This window comes from Petaurus breviceps, unplaced genomic scaffold (genome assembly GCF_028583685.1).
Source record: "Petaurus breviceps papuanus isolate PSGF00001 unplaced genomic scaffold, PetGlider_PUasm1.0 189, whole genome shotgun sequence".
Classification (NCBI taxonomy): Eukaryota; Metazoa; Chordata; class Mammalia; order Diprotodontia; family Petauridae; genus Petaurus; species Petaurus breviceps.
The window spans coordinates 21,503,447-21,528,560 of NW_027185809.1; the positions used below are offsets into that span (position 1 = coordinate 21,503,447).

The following is a 25,114-nucleotide window of genomic DNA, read 5'->3' on the forward strand; positions in this document are numbered from 1 at the left end:
ATTCCAATGCACTTTCCACTAAGAACCTTTTGGTCATTTTTCCTATATCTTCTTAAAGGCTCCTGCCTTTCCCCCAAATCTATACTTAGGTAACACTTAGATCATGAGGATGGTCCTTGAAAGCTGCAGACCTAAGTAATAGGAAAAGGGCCCAACCATAATGTGTTAAATTAACTGCGGAAGAGACAGCGCTGAGTGATCCTTTTGTGAGATGTGAATAAATCTCTGAAATGAATCAAAAAGGAAGCAATCAATTAATAAAAGTTTATTAAACACCTACTACTTAGCCCCACATCGTGCTAAGCAATGAGGATACAAAAATAAAAAGGCAGTCCCTGCCTTCAAGGCGCTCACAGTCTAAATGTGAAAGACAACATGTAAAAAAAATATACAAACAAGCTCTACAAGATATATAGGAAATAATAATTAACAGAGGGAAGGCACTGGAATTAAGTAGGGTTGGGGAAACTTTGTAAGAGGTGGGATTTTACTTAACACTTAAATGAAGCCAACAAGGCCAGTAAGTTGGGGGCGGTGGAAGCACCCCAAGAGAATGATGAATAAGGTGCCACGCTTTCAAAGTCAGTTTGCTGAGCAAGTGTGGCTCCAGCGAAAGCTGTACAAAGCTATGCTTGGGCAGGATTGGCCTGATGCCAGGCGGAGGAGCCTGTGCTGCCGAACCCCGGTGCGGAGCCTAGCGGAGGTGAGATAGAACTTCCGAAACGCAGATTTCCTTTTCGGGGTGATGCCTTCTGGGTGAAACTGTGCCTTCGGCCAGCCCATCGCCCTTAAGCACCTTAAGCGCGATTTACTCATTTCCGAACCATGGCAACAGAAAAGAAACCAGAGACTGAAGCCGGGAGAACAGAGCCTACACCTTCTTCATCAACCAATCAGAGCAAGCCTGCACCTTCAAAGCCAAACTACACATTACAATTTACATTAGTAGGGCATACTAAAGCTGTTTCTTCGGTAAAATTTAGCCCTAATGGAGAATGGCTAGCAAGTTCTTCTGCTGATAAGCTCATTAAAATTTGGGGATCATATGATGGAAAATGTGAGAAAACAATATCTGGGCACAAACTGGAAATCTCAGATGTTGCCTGGTCTTCAGATTCCAACTTTCTTGTGTCTGCCTCGGACGATAAAACTCTGAAAATCTGGGATGTGAGTTCCGAAAAATGTCTGAAAACCCTGAAGGGTCATAGTAGTTACGTCTTTTGCTGTAGCTTTAATCCCCTATCCAACCTCGTGGTTTCCGGGTCTTTTGATGAAAGCATAAAGATATGGGATGTGAAAACAGGGAAGTGTCTCAAGACTTTACCTGCTCACTCTGACCCAGTGACAGCTGTGCATTTCAATAGAGACGGATCTTTGATTGTGTCAAGTAGTTATGATGGTCTCTGCCGCATCTGGGATACTGCGTCAGGTCAATGTTTAAAAACTCTTATTAGTGATGATAATCCTCTTGTATCTTTTGTGAAATTCTCTCCGAATGGTAAATACATTCTTACTGCAACTCTGGACAACATCCTTAAGCTATGGGACTACAGCAAGGGAAAGTGCCTCAAGACATATACTGGCCACAAGAATGAGAAGTATTGTCTCTTTGCTAACTTTTTAGTCACTGGTGGAAAGTGGATTGTGTCTGGGTCAGAAGATAACCTTGTTTACATTTGGAACCTTCAGACAAAAGAGATTGTGCAGAAGTTACAAGGTCATACAGATGTTGTGATCTCCACTGCTTGTCACCCTACAGAAAACATCATTGCATCAGCTGCATTAGAAAATGATAAAACAATTAAACTCTGGAAGAGCAACTGTTAAAACCTTTTCCATATTACCTTAGAGACTGTATCGGGAAGTAAATCCTGTTGGGCAAAGAACTTAAATATTTGAGAGTGTGATTTCTTGGCCCAAAGGAAAATCTCTTTTATCATTCCTGGACCTGGATAGGTAAGAAATGTCAGTAACTGCTTGATTTGATAAATAGAGGAAACAAGCATTTATTAAGTACTTACTTATAAATATGCTAGGTGCTTTACAAATATCTCATGTGAGCCTCACAACAACCTTGGGAGGTGCTGTTATTATATCCATTCAAGAGTTGAAGAAACTCCCGCAGACAAGCTAAGTGACACAGCTAGTAAGTGTTTTAGGCAGGATTTTTAGCTCAGGTCTTCCTGACTCGAGGCCCAGTGCTCTATCCACTGTGACATGTAGCTAGGGTAAAATTTTGCTTATTTTACTAGACCTCAAAAAGCTCTGGTGATAGTTCTTGCCAACTATCATGATGCTGTCAAAGGAAAAATTTTCATCTATTTTGTGTATAAATCAAGTCAATAAAAACAAATTTTTAATACAGAAAGATTTCATCTTGGACTTCTTTAACTAAAGTTTCTGTGTCTTTTTTAAAGGTGAAATCTATACATTACATATACATTTCTAATTCTGTGACTAAAAAAAATTAAGTTTTTGTCTTTCTATCTCCAAGTTTCACTGACTTTGTATTGAAATATCTTTTTACTTTCTATATAGATTACTTCTTGTTTTATATGTATATATGTATAAAATAATAGAACATGTCACATTTCAAGTTGTCCACTTTTTCCCCTCTGACCACTAATTAATTCCTTCTTATAGTGATTTGAAACAAATTTTGATGTCTTTCAGAGGAAAAAAAACATTGTAAAGTTTTTCAATGTAAACACAATTTTGTATTGTGAAAGTTCATAGTATAAAACTTTTAAATCTATCACTATATATTCAGTCTCATTATTTTTACTCAAGGGTTTAAACTATAAAATTTACAACATTAAAAATTTCTGTTAAAAAAAAATCTATGTGTAGTTAGAGAAACCACCCAAACAGAAGCAGCTGTCACAAAGAAAGGAACCTGGATTCTGGGTGTGAGGGTCTGTGGGTCAATCTGTCATATGGTTAAAATCCTCAACCCCAAGGTGGTAATCTTCCATTCTTTCTCTCCTTGGAAGCTTTAAACCTCTGAACACAGGAAGTCCATTTACCTTTCTTTAGTTTTAAACAGTTACCTTGTATTTATTATAAATAGCCTGTGTAAATAGCTTGTAAATACATGTGGGAGAAGACAAGCCAGGAGGAAACAGACCCAAAGAAGAGGTAAAGATCAATCTAACACAAAGGTGTTTTTGTTAGAAGCAGTGTCTAGGGCCTCAAAGTTAATAAAAGAATAGTTACAGATCTTTTGATACTGTTTTACAGAGTAGTAAAGGAATATTTACTTTGGGAAACCCATCTGCACCAGAGTGTAGAGAATATGATAGCAGGGAGCAAAAAAATGGTTGAATGACCTTCACCATGCCACTATGGTTAAACAGCCACCTAAGGTAAAAAAAAAAAAAAAGCAATCATCATGTACAGGACAAGTTTTATTTCAGAAGACACAGAACCTTCAGAAGATACAAAGGACTCAAAGGAGCCTGTAAGCAAACCACAATCAAAAAAAATCAATAAACACTTATTAAGTCATGCACCAGGTGAAAGCAGACAGTTCTGGACTGGATTCAGGTTAGTCCCTCAGGCATTTACGTTTGATAAGTCATTCAAAGGTGCCGTGGGCTACTTAGTGTCCAGCATTAAGTATAATCGAGATGTGGATAAGAAATGACCAGGCCATGTGGGTAGTTCAAGGAAGAACCATGAACTCCATCTATTGATTCTCAGGACAAAGATTTTATAGAGCAATGTGACAAAGTAGGGGACTTAAGTTTTCTTATTGTTACCTTAGTCTGTTATATCCTGGAAGTAGCACAGAATAGATAATTTAATAAGGATTTGTTCTCCAGGTGCCAGAGAGTCTTAGGAAGAGTCAGTTAACTCTTTTCATATGCAGTCACATTACAAAGTATGCTCTAGAGAGCTGGCTTCAAGGCCTAAGCTAAAGCAGTGATCATTGAGGGCATTTGCATAGGAGCCAACCATCTCAAAATAACTAAAGTCTTGGGGAAGAGACTATTGGTCTCAGAACTCAAACAACATCCTTTCAAGTATAACCTAACAAAGAATTCAGAAGCTAACAACAAAAAAAATGTGAATCTCAAATAGCTCTTTGATATTAAAGTCTACTCTCATTGGGTAATTATCTGAGTCCTGGATCAGGCCTCTTTGGCTCCCAACACAAAGGTTAACAAAAGGAGATATATACTCAACCACAGTAAGCAACGGGTATTTAGCAAGGGTAAGGGAGGACATAAGGAGTTGATGCAGCTTCTTTCACTGAGTGTCACCAATCTTGGTTGGCTAGCCAAGCACAGACCATGCCTAGCGCTGCTCCTAACAGTTTTACACGCTGGCAACCAGGAAATAGCATCCAAAACCTGAGCATTTCATTCCCTAACTTTTACTGAGTCCAAGTTTTACAGAACAAATCCTTTTGTTAAGGTGTTTTGTTCTGTAAAGTTTGGATTCAGTCAAAGGGCTGCACTTGAGGACCTATAGGAACACATGTGTCCTTGTAATGCCAAGCAAAGGCAACTTCCCAAAGTTCAAAATACCAGCATAGGTGCTCTCCATTTTATTCAGTGAAAAATTAAGAACAGAGAAAATAAAAATATAAAATCATTCAAAATACAGCATTTACCAAGTGTAATTCAATAATCTCCAAGTACTACCCCACTCCTGGACATTACATTCATTTAACCAGTCACAAAGTCCCTGTTCTAAATATTACTCCACCCCTAGGCTGTACCTTCATTTAGTCCATCACAAAGCCCCTCTTCTCAAATGGAGATTAGTTTCCAATCATAAGTAAAGTACATTCATTTGTTCAATCACAGAACACAAAAAGGTCAAAAGTTCCCCACCCTTGGATCACAATTGAATCTACCCCAGAGTTACAACAAGCTTAAATACAGCATTTAATACCCAAAGAAAGGTCTTTTCTTCATCTTGACACTAGGCAAGGTCTCAGCAATCTTTGTTCCTGGGGAGACAAAGCTTAGCAAGGCCACAAGATACATTGCCAGTCTCTTCATTAATTCATTCTCTGTCTGCAGAACAGTCCTAGGACCCCTGAAAACATCAGCAAAATGCTCTTCCAGGATTTCTGTAAACATACAACAAGAAAATCCTTCTTCAGGGCTTCTGAACCAAGGTTCCAGGACCTCTACAACAACAGCACTGTCTTTCACCAGTGGACAGATCTGGCAAAACAACATCAAAACAGATAGACAAAGTACCAGCATAACAGCCATGTCTCCTCAGTCCTTGGCAGCTCTGGGTGGCAGCTCTCAAAAGTCCAGGACGATTCAAAGTGGCCTTCAGCAATACTCTCAGTCTCTCTCTGCCTCCAAAGGTGCTGCTTCCAAAAAGTTCTTCTGCCTCTCTCTTTTCTTGTGTCTCTCTAAATTTACATCACCAGCTCCTCCCAGTTCAGCCCTCTCTTTTCACGTCAACAAGTCCATCCCACACGTGGGATTCACAAGCTCTGGGTTTACCACAATCAAACCAAAAACCAAGCCAATATAGGGGGATCTTCCAATTCCATTACTATTACATATCCCTAGATCAACAATATTGGGAATGGGGGGGGGGGGCGGCCAGGTAGCACAGCGAGTAAGAGCACGGCTCCAGTGTTGGGATGACCTGGAGATCGAATCCCGGGCTCAGATACTCAGCACCCACCCAGAAACACCTGGCCGTGTAACCTTGAGCAAGTTACTTAACCCTGATTGCTTTAAAAAAACAAAAACAATATTGGGAATGGGACGGTAGACATAAATCTTACCTCTCTTGGAAGGAGGCCAAAGAAAGAGCAAGAACACAGCAACAATCCTTTTGCTGCTCTCCTTAGGGCAGAAAAAGGAAATTGCAGTATTCTTCGGAGAAGAGGAGCCAGATTCTGGAGATGTCTAACCTCATCAATATGTTTAGAGAGTCCTTGTTGGACGTATGTTTCTTGTCAGTGGCAATACACCTTAAGTTCTGAAATTTTAAAACTTAACTAATAACATATGTATGTGTATCCCATTAAGATATACATTCTTTATATCAACCAAATAAAACTGGTAGTGCAAATTTCTTTTTCATTCTTCATTTTTACAAATTAAAAAACTGAGGCCCAGAGAAGTAAATTTCCCAAAGTCATAGCTGGTCCCTGTAAGAGCCAGGTTTCCTACTCAGGACTCCTGACTCTCAATTCAGTACTTTCCCCCTACTCTACAGTCACCAAGTACACAAAATTCCAATAGTCTTTAAATAAGTTAATTATTTGTCAATTATATTTTTTAAAGGAAACAGACAAACAAAAGTCATTCTCTCCAGAAGATAGAGAGAGATGGGAAACCCGTGAGCTTTGATTTGGAATAGTGAGACATAAGGTTTCATATTTCCCCAAAGGGACAAAAAGCCTGGAACCTTTGAGTTTCAGCAGACTGAAACAAAGCTAGATACAAGAGAAAGGAAAAGAAAGTAAAAGAAGTAGTAGATCCCTCCCTCTTGACTAATCTAGACATTTTAAGAACTAATTTAGTACCTAAGGAAAAAAACTGCCACAGCTTGTAAAGTGAATGCAGTGGGGGGACAGGGGAGTAAGAGAGGGAAAGAAGGAAGAATTTAAGATGCAATGAAGAACAGGACAGATGGGAAGAAGGGAAAGGAAGAGGACTTAAGACAAAATTGAGTTTAGATGAGTTGGATCTGATGGCAAGAAAATGTTTGAGATAAACAATTTTAGGAACCATTAAAACTGGTCACTATCATTATCATTATAATTGGTGACTATATTAGCTATTTTTTATAAAGTGCATCATACTTAAAAGTTGTAATATTTACTTAATTACATTGTTCCTGCTTTAGTAATAAGAAAAAAGAAGATTCTCTCCAAGATTACCTTCTAGCTAAAAAATTCCATAATTTTATAGCTTCTGATCGTGTATAGTGCATTCCCATGGCTATCACAGTGATAGGATCTGTGCATTCTCCCTAAAAGGAGAATCTTAATCTCTCAAAGAACTGACATCAAATCAAACCCTAACCAGAAAAACAATATATTATTGTTAGTTATAACATGAACATTTACAACTTTGATGCATTTATAATGTCATCTAACGAATATTCCCTTCATATTAAAAAGGACAACCCCTGGGAGAAGCTAGGTGGTGCAGTGAATAGAGCACTGGTCCTAGAGTCAGGAGGACCTGAGTTCAAATATGGCCTCAGACACTTAACACTTACTGGCCATGTGACCACTTAACCCTAATTGCCCTGCCCTCCCCACTCCAAAAAGTTAAAAAAAAAAAAACCTTCAAACCATATCCCTCATGATTCTAGTTGTCTCTTTCCACAATTCTTAAATGTGCTTTACACATATTAAATGCTTAATAAATGCTTCACTCATTCACATAGCATCCATCCTATACACTGGAGACCTTATTTCTGTCTGCTACCAGTAATGCACTTTGCATTTTTACTTGTTTCTCAGTCTTGACAGAGAACCAACTCATTTTTTTTTAGTCATGCAGTATATATCAGAGATGTCAAACATGGTGTTTGAGTACTGCCTGAACCAGATTAAAATATAATTAGGAAATATTTAACAAAATTTTAACAATAAAATATAAAACATAAATACAATAAAACATTACATTTTAAAACTAAGTCAACATGCATCCCACAGGGATTCTTATGTATGGATTAATGCCCCCCCCCATTTCTATTTGAGTTTGATACCACTGCTGTACATGTCTTCCATAATGCTTTTAAGTCACTTCTTATCCATGTAAGTCAGGGCAGTTAGGTGCTACAGTAGATAGAGTACAGGACCTGAAGTCAGGAAGACCTGAGTTCATATCTGGCCTCAGACATTTACTGTGTGACTCTGGGCAAGTCACTTAATCTTATTTGCCTCAGTTTCATCATCTATAGAATATGCTGGAGAAGAAAATGGAAAACCATTCTGGTATCTTTGACAACAAGACTCCAAATGGGGTCACAAAGAATCAGACATGACTGGACAATAACAACAACCATGCAAGTCATCACTGATAACATGCTAAAGACTACCATATATCTTTCCATTGCCTTTTGGGATACTTATAATTTTGATTTTTTTTTTTCACGCTGTGATATGTGGAAAACATAGTTAGCACTTAATGCTTGTCAACAGACTAACCAACCTTGCCTCCCTCAGGAACTGTTTTATGTTGCTTTCACTGAACAGGATGGTTTTCACTTTAAACAGTAAATATTTAATTTATGCATTCATTCAATGTTTAAAATTAGGGCACATCTTCTAAATGTTTATGTCTTAGATTTTAAACTCCATGATAGCCACGACTTTGTCTGTCCCTGTGACTTTGCAGCATAACTAAGGAAAAAGTGTAATATGGCGGCAACTAGGTGGTACAGTGGATACAGCACCTGCCTGAGATCAAATCTCAGATATTTACTAGCAAGTTACAACCCCAATTGCCTCCCAAAAACACCAAAATGGGGCAGCTAGGTGGCACAGTGAATAGAGCACTGGTTCTGGAGTCAGGAGGACCTGAGTTCAAATCCGGCCTCAGACATTTGACATACTTACTAGCTATATGACCTTGGGCAAGTCACTTGACCCAATTGCCTTGCCTTCCTCTCCAAAAAAAAAAAAACCCAACCCCAAAAGTATAATACACACTTGTACTTTCCTCATAGGATCTGTTATGAAGAGCCTGCCTACTTAGTCATTGGCAATACTATCATTACAGCTCACACCAAATTGTCTTCTAGTTGTTTGCAATGTGGTGAAGCAGGGGCCAGAAGACTTTGCCCCTCTCCTGCTCAGTGATGTCCAGAACAAAAGTGGGCCCCAACAAAAGTCATGTTGAGAGAGAATTGAGGAGTCAGTTTTCTGGTGTTAAAGAGCAAGACATCCTTGATTTAAAAAATTATTATGTGCCTTGAAAATGAATGTTTCCAGTAGAAACAGGGCTTCAGCTGGGCTCCAGCTCCCACCACATCCAATTCATGTAAAAGGTGACTCTGAACAAACATTGGAGCTACAGAACCCACAAAATGACACAGAGAAGCTAACCTCCCACTGAGGACAGCCCAGCAGGCTGGCAGGGAGCAGCCAGCTCTGCACTTGGGGAGTTGACCCCAACCCTGCTCCAGCCCAAGGGTTTAGCCCCAGGGCGGGCCTGACCAGCCTTCTCCTGGAGGGACTTCAGATCACCAGCAGCTCTGGCAGTTTCCAGAATTATAAGCCCATAGATGCTAAGAAGGTCAGTGCATTGTGGACTTTGAGACCCAGTAGTTGAGAGTGCTGTCGACCTTTATCCCCTGGAGGAAGAAGCCACTGAGGTGCCACAGCCATGCAGCCACCGCCACATGGCAGCTTCAGCTTCTGGCCTGTAGACTGTAGGGGGACCAAGCGATCAATCTGAGGGGTAATCTTTCTTGCTTTAACCTGCTTGGATCTGGATTTTGGTCTAGGGTGGAGTTCCTGGGGTGTGTGACCAGCTTGCCAGAGTGTGTGGAGGCTTCAGAGAGGGCACCCAGCTAATACCTTTGGCAGCTGAGAATACCCCAGCATTTGGGAAAAAGCTCCCCTGTCTGGTAGCAGAGTCCTACTGTGGCAAAAAGCCCAAAAGTCAGGTAATTGAGTGGCAACATGAGTAAACAATGGAAGCAAAGCAAACAGAGGAATCTAACATTAGACTCCTATTTTGGGGACAAAAAGGATCAAAACATGGAACAGGAGGAAGAAAGAAGAGTCAGAACTCCTGTACCAAAAGGTTCCAAGAAAAATATGAACTGATTGAAGGCCACAGAGGAGCTTAAAAAGGATTTTAAAAATCAAATAAGAGAAGTGGAAGAAAAATTGGGAAGAGAAATGAGAACAATGCAAGAAAATTATGAAATGAGAGTCAACAACCTGACTGAAGAAAATAACACCTTAAAAAATAGACTAACTCAAATGGCAAAAGAGCCTCAAAAAGGAAATGAGGAGAAGAATGCCTTAAGAAGCCGAATTTGCCAGATGGAAAAAGAATCTCAAAAGCTCACTAAAGAGAATCATTCCTTCAGAATTAGATTGGAGCAAATGGAAGCTAGTTGCTTTATGAGAAATCAAAATACTATTAAACAGAGCCAAAGAAATGAAAAAATAGAAGGCAATGTGAAATATCTTATTGGGAAAACCACTGACCTGGAAAATAGATCCTGGAGAGATAATTTCAAAATTATTAGACTACCTGAAAGCCATGATCAAAAAAAGAACCTAGAAATCATCCTTCAAGAAATTCTCAAGGAAAATTGCCCTGATGCTTTAGAACCAGAGGGCAAAATAGAGGTTGAAAGAATCCACTGATCACCTCCTGAAAAAGATCCCAAAAAGAAAACTAGGAACATTATAGGCAGGTTATGGAATTCCCAGATCAAGGAGAGAATATTACAAGCAGCCAGGAAGAAACAATTTGAATATTGTGGAAACACAATCAGGATAACACAGGATCTGGCAGCTTCTACACTGAGGGATTGAAGGGCTTGGAATATGATATTCTGGAGGTCAAAGGAGCTGTGATTAAAATCAAGAATCACCTACCCAGCAAAACTGAGTATCATGTTTCAGGGGAAAATATGGTAATTCAGTGGAATAGAGGACTTTCAGGCATTCTTGATGAAAAAACCAGAATTGAATAAAAATTTGACATTGAGATACAAGAAGCAAGAGAAGCATGGGAAGGTAAACAGGGAAAAGAAATCATAAGGAACTTATCAAAGTTGAACTATTTACATTCCTACTTGGAAAAATGATAATTGTAACTTATGAAACTTTTCTCAATATGAGAATAATTGAAGGGAATAGAAATGTGTGTGCATATATATACCATATATATATATAGCATATATATATATACAATATACATAATTATGTATTGTGTATATATATACAATATATAATTAAATAATACATGTTATATATAATATGTATATATACAATATATATAATTCCGCATATGAATACATAATTGAATGTGTATATATATATATGTACAGGTATACATAGATAGAGGGCACAAGACCAGTTTAATGGGAAGGGATGATACTTAAAAGGTGAAATTAAGAGGTGAGAGAGGAATATAATGAGAAGAGATGGGGAGAGACAGATTGGGGTAAACTATCTCATATAGAAGAGGCAAGGGAAAATGTTTACAATGGAGGGGAAGAACAGGAAGTCAAAAGGGAATGGGTCAACCTTATTCTCATTGAATTTGGCTTAGAGAGGGAATGACATACACACTAAATACGGTATCTCACCCTACAGGAGAGTAGGGGGGAAAGGGATGAGAGGAGGGATGATGGAAGGGAGGGCAGGCTGGGGGGAGGGAAGTTGGAAGCACCCACTTTTGAAAAGGGACAGGATCAAAGTAGAGAATAGAACAAGTGGGAGGTGAGATAGGAGGGAGGGAAATATAGTCAGTCTTTTACAATATATCTTCTATGGAAATGTTTTGCATAAGCTACACATGTACAACCTATATTGAATTGCTTATCTTCCCAGTACGGGTGGGTGACAAGGGAGGAAGGGAGTGAATCTGGAATTCAAAGTTTTAAAATCAAATGTTTAAAATATATATACTATTGTCAATATTATTTTATATGTAAATGGGAAATAATATATACAGGCACTGGGGCATAGAGATCCACCGTGCACTACTGGAAAGTTGGAGAGGGTATAGGAGAAGATATGGGAGAGAACAGATTGGAGGAGGGGATATCCAGTGGGATCTCTATTGTTGGGGGTGGGCAGGGGAAAAACGGGGAGAAAATTTGTAATTCATAATCTTGCAGAAATGAATGATGTAAACTAGAAGCTAATAAAGCATTTGATAAAAAAAAAAAGAAAGAAAATGAATGTTTCTACTGACTTTCAGATCTTGAAGAGTTTGGAATTCAAACTCGGGGAAGAGCTGGGGAGAAGGCAAAGAATCTAGCTTGAAACTGGAATAGACAATAAGCAGGGCTTATAGATGCAGGTCTTCTGAGGATCCATCGCTGAGTACTCTGACTCCTCTCTTCTCCTAGCAACCAGAGCAGAAGCAATCAGGAGGCCTCTCCCATTCATCTCTAGTGCTACATGGGATACCCTGTTGGACTTAAAACAAGAATTTATATCCATTCTTATAAAAGGAACGATTATGTTATCCATAGTCAAAGTGACTTCCCAGAAAAGAGCTCTGGCTGTGGGTTCAAGTGGACCCTAATCACCTCATACCAGGCTATTGCAATAGCCTGCTGACTGATGTCCCTATTTCAGGTCTCTCCCTATTCCAATTCATTTTCCACTCAGTTGTCAAACTGTTCTTACTCAAGTGCAGGTCTGATCATAACATCCCACCTACCATTCAGTAAACTCCAGCACCTCCCTATTACTTTCAGGATCAAATATAAACCCTCTGTCTTTTAAATTATTTTATTTTATTTTAATTTATGCAATAAAACAAACATTTCCATAACATAGTATAATAAAAAAGATGATTGCACATGAAACTGCAAATCTATTATATACAACTTACTATTCCTTTTAAATATATAATAAAGTTACCATGTAAATTTCTTTTTTTTCTTCTACCTTTTCCCTTCACCCTAAAGGTGGTTGCTATTAGACACAAATATGTATATATGTAAAAATCATTCTATACATCTATTTATCAATTCTTTCTCTGAATGCAGATAGCATCTTCCTTCATATGTCGTTTGTAGTTAATTTAGAGTATCTATAATAGTTGAAATGGCTCAATCACTCAAAGTTGTTCTTAAAACAATATTGCTGTCACTGTATAAAATGTTCTCTTGGTTCTGTTCATTTCACGCTTCATTATTTCATGCAAATCTTTCCATGTTTTTCTATGATCATTGAGCTCATTTCTTATAACACAGTAGTGCTCCATCACCATCATATAACACAACTTGTTCAGCCATTCCCCAATTGAAAAGCATCCTTGAAATTTCCAGTTTTTTGCCACCCTGCCTTATTATCTTGGGGTTTGCTGACTAGATTCCTTTCTCAAAGACCAGACCTTAAATCCAATCCACTCTGGAGTCCACAGATTGGACAACAATAGGTCCCTGCCCTCCTAGCACAGAGTGAATGTAAATAGTAAATAGTAACTCTCTCTTTAGGCCAGCAATCCTGAGAGTCTTCTCTTTCCAGTTTGATTTTTTTTTTTTTTATTAAAGGGGCCCTCCCTTGACTCACTTCCTAAAGAGGCCTATTCACAGAATGGGCATTACTTCACTCAAAGTGAGAACCTAGAAAGACCTTAGTCTAAAAGGGCCAGGGTCTCCCGTTTCATCCTGGGCCATCTCGAGTTGTCCTGATGAATATCAGGCCACTGGACCCAGATGACTCTGGAGGAGAAAGTGAGGCTGGTGACCTTGCACAGGCCTCCCTCACTCAAATCCAAGTCAAATGCAAGTCACATCATCACACCATGATGTCAATGTCCTCTTTAGCCACTACAAAGAGAGCTGTTATAAGTATTTTAGAACATGTAGGTCCTTTTCCTTTTTGCTTAATTGTCTTTAGAAATAATTCTAGTAATGGTATTGCTTGGTAAAAGGTAATTTAATAACTTTTCAGGAGTAATTCCAGATTGCTCTCCAAAATGGTTGGGTCAGTTCATAATTCTACCAACAATGAATTAGTGTTCCGATTTTTCCACATCCCCTCTAACACTTGTCAATTTCCCCTTCAATCATTTTAGCCAATCCGAAAGGTATAAAATGATAGTTCCAGGGTGTTTTAACTTATATTTCGTCCGTCAATAGTGAGGTAGAACATTTTTTCATGTCTCTAAATTGTCTTGATTTCTTGGACAGGACAATGTGAGTTCCAAGCACTTCTTGTCCCAGGGGAAATCAGGAACTGCCTCAGGGCCTCTTGGTTCCAAGGCTGCTTTGTACTCCTTAGAGATAAGGGTGTGCTGAGGGCCACAGTCTAGTTGCCAGCTCACAAGGACTTCTCCCATGAGACTGCTCCCTTGATGAGCAGCAGCTGATGTGACTAATTCTGCCCCCCTCCATTGGTTCATACCTACCTGCACGAGGAGATCATGCTTTAATTGTGCTCACTTTAAAGGTATATAAGGAGTGGGCTTTTTCATCCCCCAAGCCCCACCATCTTAGAATAAACTACAAGTCATTTCTCTCCCTACTCTCTGGTCTCTTCAGTCCCTCCTGAGAACACAACCTAAGGCTGGCCCTTAGGTTAGAAAAGTAAGGGGCCCCTTACAATTTCTTAATCGGAAAACTGCCTGTTCATATCCATTGACCATTTATCAACTGGCGAATGACTCATATTCTTATAGATTTTACAAAGGTCTTTATATATTTGAGATATGAGACCTTTACTTGAGAAACTGTCTATACAATTTTTTCCCCACAATTTTGTGCTTTCTTTCTGACCTTGGCTACATTTGTTTTCATTTGTACAAAAACCTTTTGTTATCCATTATTCAAAATTATCCATTTTACACCTGATTTTGCTCTCTCTTATTTATTCATAAATTGTCACCTATCTACAACTATGATAAGTAATAGTTCAATGTTCTTAAATTTTTCGTATAACTCTGTCTTTATATCTAACTTGTGTATCCATTTTGATCTTATCTTAGTAAATGATATAAGATATTGGCCTATGCTCACTTTCTGCCATACTGTTTCCCAGTTTTCCCAACTATTTTTACCAAACAATAAATTATTATTCCAAAATCTTTATATTGGACAAATACAAGGTTACTATATTTATTTACTGCTGTAAATTGTACATCCACTTTGTTTGTCTTTCTATTTCTTAGTACCAGATAGTTTTGATAATTACTGCCTTTTAAAGCCCTTGATAACTTGGCCCCTTCCCATCTTTCTGACTTTCTTATATCTTATTTTGCCCTGCCGCCAGATCTGTGGAGAGGTAAAGTAGTGATTCCAACCCCACCCTTAACAGTATTGTAAGGCTAAAGGTCTATATAGACCTTTCCAAGATGAAAGAAAGATTCTCCAGAATGTTTGGTTGCTACATGTCTGGGACCCACCAGCTGTACAAACAAGATCTTCCTCCTCCTCCTCCTCTTCCCCCTCCTCTTTCTTTTCTCTCTCTCCCCCCCCTCCCCACGTGAGTTGGGCAAATTGCACAGGTTGGAGGTGAAAGTGGAGAGAAACAGAGACAGAAAGAGAATATCTTGTCTGTACATAATTGTTTGCATTGTCTTCCCATTAGACTGTGAGCTCCTAAGGAACAGGAACTGTTCTTTGCCTTTTCCCCTTAGCACAGCACAATTTCTGGTACATAGTAGATGCTTAATAAATGCTAGCTTACTGACTTTCTCTTGTGTGGGTCCTGTTCTTCCACAGGCTCCTAAAATCCTCAAGACTCAGCCCCTCACCGTGGATGGACGCTTTTTATAAGGAAATTGAACTTGGGGCTCCTAGGAAAGTAAAACCCAAATATTCTAGGAAGTCTCAAGTCCTTGTAGACATTTAGCCTTACAATACTATGTAATAGTAATGGAATTTAAAGATTCCCCTGTATTGGCTTGGTTTTTAGTTTGATTGTGTTAAAACCCAGAGCTTGTTAATCCCACTTGTGGCATGGATTTGTTGACATGAAAAGACAGGGCTGAACTGGGAGGAGCTGATGACTTGAATTTGGAGAGACACAAGACAAGAGAGAGGCAGAAGAACTTTTTGGAAGCAGCACCTTTGGAGGCAGAGAGAGACTGAGAGGATTGCTGAGGGCCACTTTGAATTGCCCAGGACTTTTGAGAGCTGCCACCCAGAGCTGCCAAGGACTGAGGAGACATGGCTGTTATGCTGGTACTTTGTCTGTCTGTTTTGATGTTGTTTTGCCAGATCTGTCCACTGGTGAAAGACAGTGCTGTTGTTGCAGAAGGCTTGGAACCTTGCTGTTGGTTCCGAAGCCCTGAAGAAGGATTTTCTTGTTGTATGTTTACAGAAATCCTGGAAGAGCGTTTTGCTGATGTTTTCAGGGGTCCTAGGACTGTTCTGCAGACAGAGAATGAATTAATGAAGAGACTGGCAATGTATCTTGTGGCCTTGCTAAGCTTTGTCTCCCCAGGAACAAAGATTGCTGAGACCTTGCCTAGTGTCAAGATGAAGAAAAGACCTCCATTTGGGTATTAAGTGCTGTGCTTAAACTTGTTGTAACTCTGGGGTAGATTCAATTGTGATTCAGGGGTGGGGAACTTTTGACCTTTTTGTGTTCTATGATTGAACAAATGAATGTACTTTACTTATGATTGGAAACTAATCTCCATTTGAGAAGAGGGGCTTTGTGATGGACTAAATGAAGGTATAGCCTAGGGGTGGAGTAGTATTTAGAACAGGGACTTTTTAATTGATTGAATGAATGTAAGGTCCTGGGGTGGGGTAGTACTTGGAGATTATTTAATCACACTTAGTAAGTGCTGTATTTTGAATGATGTCATGTTTTGATTCCCTCTGTTCTTAATTTGTCACTGAATAAAATGGAGAGCACCTATGCTGGTATTTTGAACCTTGGGAAGTTGCCTTTGCTTGGCATTACATTACATACTGTTAAAGGTAGTATTGGAACCATCACTTTTGGCTCTGGTGCCTTGACTTGCTGTGAATCAAAGAATCAGAACTGTCCATCTTTTTGAATCAGTCATGGCCACTGTGAAAGACAGCTGGACCACTGTCCTAAGCAATTTGTATAAAAGGAAGAAACTATCTCAGAAATGGGGAGAAGAAATTGAGTCTTTATATTCTAAGATACTGAAGCAAGCATGGAATTTCCAACAAACACACTTTTGAAGACCAAAGGGAAGACTAAGTTGTGGCAGAAAAGCGAGATAGCAAAGACAGTCGTTGGCTCTATAGGCATCTTCAGAGTCCCAGGGTGAGGGAGTCCTGAGGAAAGGTCAGTTCTTTCCCCGACTTCCCCTCTTGATGCCTGTTTATCCATAGACACTATAATATCTGCTGTTTTCATAAACTGACTTTTGCCTCAACCACAAAGAAGCCAGGAGGTAACTAGAGACAGAATCAAATAGTAGGCCAAAAGTCCACTCTCTGCCTAGGTGTTATTAATTTTCTTAATGAGGAGGGAGTAAAGTGAACAAGTCTTTATAGTACCTAATATGTGTAAGGAATTGTGCTAAGTGCTTTTACAAATAACATCTTGTGTGGGATACAGAGACCCTAACCCGAATTGACTACTCGGAGACCTCTCAAAGTGAAGGTAGAAAGATTTATTAGAATCTTGCGAGAAGCAGGCAGTCCAGTCTCTGGGACAGTACCAAGAGAGAGGAGGCTAAAGCTGGGTAAATAAAAAAGGGTTATGAATATTAACATAATTATTACTAATGAGGCTCTAATCTTGTTACATAATACATTAGGTTCATTATGGCAGTGTATTACAACCTCAGAATACTGGACCCCTCCTTTCAGTCTACCCTTCATACATTCTTATCTGGACTTGAGGGTCCCAAGGCTATTGTCTGCCCCTTAATTAGTCAAATCCACCTGCTGCTGCCAGCTCCTTCCATTCTTCATTATTTTTAGTATTATCTAGGAGTTTTTCTGGGAACCAGGGACTGAGTTTCTTTTCCAAGGTTACTGCCTGCTCCCTTATCAGTAGTCTTGTTCAGTAATTCTTGCAGTTCTATAGAAATTTAATTCTTTCATGGTAAGCTGGGTGAGAAGGCCTAACTGGAATAGAACAACTATACAGAAAGATTTCTAAAGTTTCAAAGTCACAAAATTTCTAATAAAAAATGAAAACTTAGGCCTAACACCTAAGGACTTAACTTACTTTAGCAGACAGTCTCTGAGAAAACACACTTTTACCTTTCCCATACAATCCCCTCTTTCTTTTAGCCTACTGTGGTTTCTCACTAAAACAATTTAACATTCTTTCACACTCTTTTTCTTCAAACATCTTGAGCATGGCCTCACATTGGCTTTCTAAGTCTCTGGTTGGTCCCACTTCATCTTGAGTAATTGAGGGTACAGGTTCTCATCTTTTATTCCATAACACCATCAACCTGACCCCTTCCAGAGGTTTTGTGTCTAATCTTATCATCTTAATGATATGGGGAAACAATACTGAACTTAGTTACAAAATACAAGGAAGTAATAAGAATGTATATCGTTGCATTGACAATATACAAGGGGGCAGTCCCCTTCATGAGTGCAGATACAGGGATTCAAAAGAAAACAAAAATAAACAGTTGTCCCTTCCAAAGTCCAAAAGTCTCTTTTCACACTGTTGTCTGGCAGGGGTTACACCATCTGATGGAAGTCCTCTGGTTGTTTTCCATCCATCCATCCTCAGCATCACATTCCAGGCTCTTTCTCTTCTGCCTTCTTTCATTCACTTCCCTACAAAAGGAACCTTAGAACCAATTTAAATTACCCGTCCTGAACCCTTATCATTCTTACAAAATTAAAATTGGAGTCCTGGTCAATTGTCATGATCACACATTAAACTAGTTTCTTATATATCTGTATTAATCCATTCTTAATTCCTCCACCCGGAGGATGGGATTTCACTAAGGGATTTACATTATGCTAACAATTACAACAATTAAAATATTTACTAAGTACAAAAACTATCCTTTTTTAAATTTTAGCTAATTATGAGAAAGCTGAGACAAGTATGATATTAACTAAATAACAGAATAATATTCCCACAAATCCTTGACCTACTTGTCCTCACATTATTAAAAAGAACTAAAGGACCCTGACTTATACAGGAATACCTATGCTAAATCCTAAGCCTAATAACTTTATTTTGTAGTAACTTAAGATGTTCCAGAATCAAGTATTTAATAGATTTGTTGTTATATTTTCAAAACTTTTGATTATTGAAACTTGCCACCAAGAATAGGGACAAAACTGTAATGAGGGAACCATTTTCCCCAACTTCAGAATGTCAGTTCTGGGCAAAATGTATACCAAGCTGCAATCTGCATCGAGCCAAGCTCAGAGTCTGCCAGGTGTCACTGGGAGGGTCGAGTCAGGAGAATCCTACCTCAGCTCATGCGGAACAGTCGTTCTCCTGACCTTCCATACCCATACTTCACAGGCCTTCCATATCTGTACCTCACAGGGTCTGGCATCATGGATCGGTGGCTCAGATAGTTTGGATAGCCTTTCTTAATATCCATACCTGGAGTTAGACTCAGAGGAATAGTCAGTTGACAATCCCATCAAATCTTAAATAACAAGCTCCAACAATCCGTTTTAAGATATGATTATAATCTCACATTGGTTAAGGAACATCTCTAAAGTGAGCCTCAAATAGCCTATATTCATTTCTGTATTTATTCTTGTTCACAAAAATCAAATCTCCCATCAGGTTTATAAATTATTGCTCTAATAGATTTGCATCTACTTCTCAAGATTCCCCATCTTCCTGTAACTATGCTTAATCTGATCTCACACTAAAATTTCTTTTCTCTCAACTAAAAATGTCTCCGATTTAATCCCAACAATTAATTCAGTCAATGGCATTAATATCCAATTACACTTTGAAATACATTGGGACTCCATTACATATACACAGATATAACTTTTCTACAGTAACTTTATAATCCCAATCTCAGTCCATGGGATAATGATTCAATATTGCATTTGTATTCTTATTTCCTTTTCTTCTCAAATATGATTGAGCTATTAATTATAAAATCAAGTTACAAATCTTTCTGCCTTCCATATTTCTAATCAAACCTTCAATTATCTTCTCAATCCTCTGACCTCTATTACTAACTGTTTTGTACTGGAATCCTAGAGTAAATAAACAAAGAAGTTAATGTCTACCTCACAAGCCAATTAATTATGTATCCAATTATTCTCAAAAATATTCTGTAAGAATGTCCTTAAGACAGCAAGACTTCATAATTTGCCTTATGCCTACTTACCACTGAATTGCTGCAAAGATGAAAAATAGGGACCTGATTGGACAAAGCATCCACATGCACTATAGTCCCAAAACCTTCTTACCTTAACCTCAACTTACTCTCATTAAGTTGCAATATACCACAAAGATTTATCAGGACTCACATACATAAGGGATTCCCTTTAACATCTTTCCCTTCACAATTTTTGAACTTGTCCTGGTAAGGCCAATTGTTAGAGATCCTTTTTACTCTTTTGTACATAAACTTTGTTGCTTCTCAGTAAGTCAAGCTTATTGTTTAGGAGCTTCATAACTAAAACAAGCTCGCTTTCCCAGGCAGTTTTACAACATCATACAGTAGCAGGAGGACTGTTCTGAGTGAGCAGAACTAGTCAAAATAAAGTTTTCATCCAGTCTCTTCCTTTCCACACACAGCAATCAATTAACATTTTTAGTTTTTAGCATTAAAACAAATTCCCACAGTTTTATCAAATAATTCTGATTATAAACAATTCACTACAGATAATATTCAATACACTAATGGGCAGACTTCTCTACCTGCTGTCCCTCTCTCCCTGCTTCCTTTCCCAGGACTAATAAGATTGCTTCCCCATCCTGGATTATAAAATTTTCCTTGCCTCTCCCATCTTGTTCTCAGTCCTTCCCATAAAACTTCTGAAACTACTTCACTATTCTGGAACCCATAAACACTGCTCTAAATCTCAGGGTCTGTTTTTCCCAGCCCTCCTGTCAGGAGACTCACACTGCTTTATTAATACCCTTTTGTTTACTTCCTTGCATATAAGAAACTTCACAGATTTGTTGATTGACCATTTCTCTCCCATCAAGCAACAACCAATAGCCTTGCTCAATTTCAGTCTTCACAAACTTAATTAAATTTTCCCTTTCAGCTTCTATGAACACAAGTATTGCTTTTGTCTTAGGGTCTTGGGGATTCAACACATCCCTCTTCATAAATTCTATGGACAGGGCGGCCTCCTTAACTTTCTTGTCTGCTAATCTGTTCCCCATCATCTCATACCAAAGATCTTACAAAACATTTCTTCACAAGGATATTTCCCTTTTTCAAAAATAGTTTATCCTGATATCATTAACTACTATACAATTCCTAAATTCTCTGGTCATAAAATCTTTCCCAAATAATTAATAAAATTTATACAAGGAGGTTTAACATGTCTTTTCTTCACATAATTACCTTTCACAAGCATACTTTTGTAAATACTTGATTTATGCAATAACTCCAAATAGCTCGGTTAACAATCTTATAAGTTTAAACAATCTTAACTGAAACTTTCTTTTAATACAACTGTTTACCTGTAACAATATCATAAATAAGTATCATGTACCTAAATTTAGACTTTGAAACCAAAATCAAGTAATTACCAACCTGGTGATCTTAATTTAGTCATTTCCAAATTGCTTTGCACAAAAAAAAAACATTCATGCCATTACCATTGGCATAAAATTCACACTTAAAGAAAATTCCACATAAGATTAACAAACATGAAAAAAATAATTTTTAGCTTACACAGTTTACACTCAAATAGCACTGTTGTTTTGTACAAGGCATTGTACCAAGCACCTTTACAATTATATCAGTCCCATAAAAATTCCTGGGATATGAATTCCACCACCATCCCCTTACTGAACAGTAAACTAAGGTAAATAAAACTTTCGGGTGGGTGGGGGGTGGGAAGGGGGGCATACAGTGAATCACTTTCTTAATGCCTAATAACAATATACACCTTTTTATCACATAACTATATATTTCTGAATTCTAAGACATTTGGTCCTCAGAAAGGAAATTTATATCCACAAATTTATTTCTTTCCTTACTATTCCAATTACTCATTCACATTCATATCTTCCAAAAAGTTTATTATTATTATCTGTTTGTATCCCAAATATAACAGCTTTAAATTATCAGATTCTATAACATAAAAATCCAATTCAAATGAAGTAAACATTATAAAATAGGGTTAACAGAATTGATAAAGTAACATAGCTGGTTTTACACAAGTTTTTTTTTCCATCTTTCAGTTTCAACAAAATTCACATTGAAAACTGCTTTATCTAATGCCATATCTGGCTCACAATGGTCATTCTATTTTTATAGTATAAGAGGATTTTACAATCTGGAGATACCATAACAACACAATGACATTAATTGCATTAATTGCATTTCCAAATCATCACATACAAAAATTATTGATAGAAAATCAGCCTTACCAAGTGCAGAGGCTTTTCTCCTCCCCCCACAGTTGCAGAATCTGGTTGTGGACCCATCGGTTTGAAAGGAGGGGGGGGGTTCATCTGCATTCTTAGAGGTGGGGGCTTCAGGGTATTGAGGAGCCCAGGGCTACTGCCAGTAGGGCCCCTCGATATAGCTTTCAAGTAGGGGAGGGTAACTCAAATTCCCTACTATTCTTCAGCACTCTCTTTCCTTAATCTGATCTGGTGGGAGAGGCTTTAACAAAATCTGCTCAAATGTTTTTAGCTGTTCTAATTTTTACTCCCATAAATTTCACTTATGTGTCCACTCTTTAGAACTTCTTTGAAAATGAGAGCTTTGAATCTACCAGTCAAGTGAGTAGGACCCTGGTGTCCCCTTCTGTGCCAGAGAGCTCAAAGCTTCACCCCTGAGGTGTTTCTTTTACAGATCTATGTATTTTCCTAATTTGCCCCAGTGCCAAATACTACATATCTTTAGCATTGAATCAGGAGTGACACTCTTCAAAAATGACCAAAATGTATTCAGTTGCCTTTCAGTTGCATTCTGATACACAAAGCTTTCCTCTTTTAGATGAGGCAGGAAATAGTGAAATGTTGGTCTGCCTGCCTCTTTGACCTGAGGGGAGAAGATGCCCTCCCTTTCTTATCACCTTCTCCTCACTCCACTTGGCCAGAGTGGAATGAAGAGGAAGAGATTTTTCAAACTTTTAAAAATCTTAAAACTTCTGTTCACACCTTCCAATAGCAAATAACTTATACCTATCTTAACTTCTTACCCATGCTCCTTCCTTTGCTACATGCTTAAACTTTCTTGCTTTAAGACAACCTAGGCACAGATCCCCAGGTGTAGGGGGAAACTGGCCCATCCTTTCTTACTGCCCTTGAACACACAGAGGCTGTTAATTACACAGACACTTTACACAGAAACACAAAGAAAGAATATACAAGCCAGTTTCACTTGATCATTTTTTTTTATCCTTTCCTTTATATTTTGGTAATTCATCCCAATTCTCTATTAGCCGGCACTTCTTGACCTTGCTCCGAATTTTTGGGGCTTGGAATGCGTTTTCCCCATAATTTAACGAGGACCACCCTTAGACTCCTCTATATTCCGAATTATCTCCACAGGGGTCACCCACCTGCCAGCAGTCACCAGAGTCCTTTCCCCTGGGGCCGTTTGCAGTCCTATTCACCACACACAATTTCACGTGAAAGGCTCTTCCTCTCGGGTCTTCCTCGACCCAGCCAATTGGCCCTCAGACTCTTTAATGCTTACCTTCCAGCTACACGCTAGTAGATTCTCCTGACTGAGAGCTCAGTCACAACCTCTGCATCCGGAGCTTCAGATCCATTACTTTCATCTTCTCCTTCACTGAGGTTCTCCACTTCGGGCACTTTGCTCGGTGAGGAGCAGAAACACCACGCTGCTCTGGAGACCACAGAACAAAATGTCCCATGGGTGCCTGCCTCCAAATAGGGGTGATGATCGGTCTCCACTGAGTCATGTGATCCAGCCCCCAACTGTGTGGGATACGGAGACCCTAACCCGAATTGACTACTCGGAGACCTCTCAAAGTGAAGGTAGAAAGATTAGAATCTCGAGAGAAGCGGCCGGTCCAGTCTCTGGGACAGCACCAAGAGAGAGGAGACCGGTGTACAGAAGCTAAAGCTGGATTAAATAAGCAAGGGTTATGAATGTTAACATAATTATTACTAATGAGGCTCTAATCTTGTTACATAATACATTAGGTCCATTACGGCAGTGTGTTACAACCTCAGAATACTGGACCCCTCCTTTCAGTCTACCCTTCATACATTCTTATCTGGACTTGAGGGTCCCAAGGCTACTGTCTGTTCCTTAATTGGTCAAATCCACCTGCTGCTGCCAGCTCCTTCCATTCTTCATTATTTTTAGTATTATCTAGGAGTTTTTCTGGGAACCAGGGACTGAGCTTCTTTTCCAAGGTTACTGCCTGTTCTCCCTTATCAATAGTCTTGTTCAGCAATTCTTACAGTTCTATAGAAATTTAACTCTTTCATGGTAAGCTGGGTGAGAAGGACTGACTAGAATAGAGCAACTATATAGAAAATTTCTAAAGTTTCAAAATCACATAATTTCTAATAAAAAATGAAAACTTAGGCCTAAGACCTAAGGACTTACTTACTCTAGCAGACAGTCTCTGAGAAACCACACTTTTACCTTTCCCATACAATCTCATTTGATCCTCACAACAATCCTGAGAGGTAAGAACTATTATCATCCCTATTTCACAATTGAGGAAACAGAGCAATTTAGAGAAACCAAGGCACATTGGCTTGCCAGGGTCATATAGCTACTCGTTATTCAGTCATTTCCAACTCTCTGTGGCTCTCTTTGGGGTTTTCTTGGCAAAGATACTGGAGTGGTTGGCCATTTCCTTCTCTGGCTCATTTTACAGATGAGAAAACTGAGGCAAACAGGATTAAGTGACTTGCCTGACACAGCTAGTAAGTGTCTGAGGCCACATATGAACTCAGGAAAATGAGTCTTCCTAACTCCAGCCTCAGCATACTATCCACTTTGCCACGTAATTACCCACATGGCTAGTGTCTGGTGTAGAGTTTGAGGTAAGGTTTTCCTGGCAACAGGCCCCATCACTCTATCTAGCCACCAGATGCCTCTAATTGGTATCTTGGAGTGACTGTGATTGAACTCAGATTTTTCATCTAAAATAAACTCCCTAAAGCTGGAAAGGGGGGTGGGGTCATTATATTGCCGATAGGCTTAAAGCAAGCCAATAGGTTTAAAGCAAGCTAGTAGAGGTATATTACTGTGAGGCCTGGAACTCACCAGAAGGGAATGTATTTTGGAGCAGCTACCCAGAAAATATCCTCTCTAGAGCATTCATGTTCCAGGGAATCCCTCTTTTATCTTACAAAGATGCATATAGATATTCAGCTTTATGGCACTATTAAACC

At 38.8% G+C, this 25,114-nt stretch overlaps 1 pseudogene; it reads left to right on the forward strand.

Moving 5' to 3' along the window:
• The first annotated feature begins 614 nt into the window (after nt 1-614).
• Nucleotides 615-2,779, forward strand: LOC138164333 (WD repeat-containing protein 5 pseudogene; annotated as a pseudogene).
• The last annotated feature ends 22,335 nt before the right edge of the window (nt 2,780-25,114 follow it).